The 2,839-nt window shown below is 44.2% G+C and overlaps 1 non-coding gene across 1 annotated transcript; it reads right to left on the bottom strand.

Annotated features, from left to right (window-relative positions):
- Positions 1-473: 473 nt before the first annotated feature.
- LOC132576726 (U6 spliceosomal RNA) lies at positions 474-580 on the bottom strand. Its single transcript, XR_009555778.1, has one exon. It is a non-coding gene; the product is annotated as a U6 spliceosomal RNA (small nuclear RNA).
- Between the last annotated feature and the right edge of the window lie 2,259 nt (positions 581-2,839).

Raw genomic sequence — 2,839 nt, 5'->3', positions numbered from 1 at the left:
AGGTTTTCTTCTTCTCCTAGCAGGTAAAATCATATTGGCAAAAAAACTGGAAATTAGTCAAAACGCCGGGGCCTTTTTTGTTGGCATATTAGGCCACACCGGGACTCTTTTTTTAGCAAAAACTCCTCTGCAATATTAGGCCACACACCCTGATGTAGCCAATCCTCCTATAAGCTCTTGGAGGATTGGCTACATCAAGGGTGTGTGGCCTAATATGCAAAGGAGTTCCTGCTACAAAAAACAAGCCCTGCGAAAACACCGTCTTTGACTCTGGTTTCAAAAGGTGTGGGACATTGTAATCCAAGACAAGATAGCTTTTCAAATTCTGCTTAGGAAAACCTTAACGAAAATCTTAACGATTACCCCAGACGACAGAAATAACGGAAGAAATATTTTAAAGGAAAAGAATCCTGGGTTTGTCGGTTCTCAGTTTGGAGCATTAACTAAGCACAACTCTCCGAATACCACGTAGCATTCAAAAGGTTCTTCACGAATTTGCGTGCCGCGTCCTTGCGCAGGGACCGTGCTAATCTTCTCTGTACTGTTTCAATTTTAGTATATGTGCTGCCGAAGTGAGCACCATTCAGAACTTTTTAACACGACGGAAAAACTGCGTGGCCAGAAACCTTGTCTCCCTACTAAAGAGAACGGAAGCATTTAAAGGGTTAATGTTTCAACTGCTTCCCAGATGGATTATATGTGGATGTGGAGGGGAGTGGGGGGGGGGGGAGAAATTATTACCATAACAAGGTTCTACCACGAAACGGAACATATGTTCCTCATAATGTCACTTTCTAAATCAATGAAATTATCATTATAGAACATGTCGACAATTAGACATGTGAAATGCAGGCTATATGGAGAGAAGAGATGTAATTGGGCTCCATAAAAAGAAATTAAACAATAAAATATCAATGACAGATGTAGTTAAGGAAGATTTTTTTTTTTTCTCCTTCCGGGAGGTTTAAATACCAATGTGTAGAGAAATAAAATTATGCACACCCAATCAAGGTGGGAGATAAAAATACCAGCCTCGGTGAAAGGAGATGATTAAGTGTCTGGACCAGATGTTTGGAGACCTTCGCCCATGCCCTTTCTTTAACTGGCAGCCCGGCGAGCACGTCTGTAAATCTGGAAAACCCGTGTAGGTAAGGTCAGCACGGATGGAAGCTCTCGAACAATCAAATAACAAGAGCTGTTTATGTCTGTGCCTGCTGGATCAAGTTAGAGTTCTGTTTTTGCTTCGCTGAATTTTCTTTCCCCGGTTGGCACCGGAGTCGTTCTAGAGGAAATGTTTTTTTTCAGCTTCTGGTTTGAAATAAGTTTGACTATAAGGGAAGACAGGGCCTTTTTCATAGCAGGAACTCCTTTGCATATTAGCCCACACACCTCTGATGTAGTCAACCCTACTAGAGTTTACAGGCCCTGTAATAAGCTTTTGGAGGATTGGCTGCACCAGGGGTGCGTGGCCTAATATGCAAAGTTCCTCATCAAAGGCTCCTTAGTAAGCTCGAGAGACATGGAGTAAAAGGACAGGTCCTCTTGTGGATCAAAAACTGGCTAATTAATAGGAAGCAGAGAGTGACTATAAATGGGCAGTCTTCGCAGTGGAGGACGGTAAGCAGTGGGGTGCCGCAGGGCTCAGTACTGGGTCCCATGCTCTTTAACTTGTTCATAAATGATTTGGAGTTGAAAGTAAGCAGTGAAGTGGCTAAGTTTGCAGATGACACTAAATTGTTCAGGGTGGTGAAAACCTGAGAGGATTATGAGGCACTCCAAAGGGATCTGTTGAGGCTGGGTGAGTGGGCGTCAACATGGCAAATGAGGTTCAGTGTGGCCAAGTGCAAAGTAATGCACATTGGGGCCAAGAATTCCAGCTACAAATACAAGTTGATGGGGTGTGAACTGACAGAGACCGACCAAGAGAGAGATCTTGGGGTCGTGGTAGATAACTCACTGAAAATGTCAAGACAGTGTGCGATTGCAATAAAAAAGGCCAACGCCATGCTGGGAATTATTAGGAAGGGAATTGAAAACAAATCAGCCAGTATCATAATGCCCTGTATAAATCGATGGTGCGGTCTCATTTGGAATACTGTGTGCAATTCTGGTCACCGCACCTCAAAAAGGATTTTCCCATTTCTCAGTAGGGTACAATTCCATAGAGTCCACCTTCCAAAGCATCCACTTTCTCCAGGGGCACTGATCTCTGTAGTCTGGAGATGAGCTGTGCTTCTGGAGGATGCCCAGGCCCCACCTGGAAGCTGTCATCTCTAGAGCGTGAGAACACCACTGTCCTTTGCTCACTCATGAATGTTCCATTTCCTCCTCCATTTCCAGTCATCAGGGCTTTCTTTTGTGAGAAAAAGCCCAGCAGGGACTTGTTCCCACATTAAGCCACATCCCCTGATGTCACCATTGTTTTGCATACAGATTTTTTTTGTCAAAAAAGCCCAGCAGGGACTCATTTGCATATTAGGCCACACCTCTTGATGTCACAATTATTTCGCGTTGGGCTTTCTGTAGGAAAAGCCCAGCAGGAACTCATTTGCATATTAAGCAACTTCCTTTGAGGTCACCATTGTTTCGCTTTGGGCTTTTTGTAGGGAAAATCCAGCAGGAACTCATAAAGAACATAAGATAAGCCATGTTGGATCAGGCCAATGGTCCATCCAGTCCAACACTCTGTGTCACACAGTGGCAACAAAAAAAAAAAACCCCAAGTGCCATCAGGAGGTTCACAAGTGGGACTAGAAGCCCTTCCACTTTGCCCACACCCCCTGACACCAAGCCAGCCAGAACTATGTGCGTTCCCACTCAAAAAAAGTCCTGACAATCG

Source organism: Heteronotia binoei, chromosome 8 (assembly GCF_032191835.1).
Source record: "Heteronotia binoei isolate CCM8104 ecotype False Entrance Well chromosome 8, APGP_CSIRO_Hbin_v1, whole genome shotgun sequence".
NCBI classification, from domain to species: Eukaryota; Metazoa; Chordata; class Lepidosauria; order Squamata; family Gekkonidae; genus Heteronotia; species Heteronotia binoei.
This window is presented reverse-complemented; position numbering and strand designations above follow the sequence as displayed.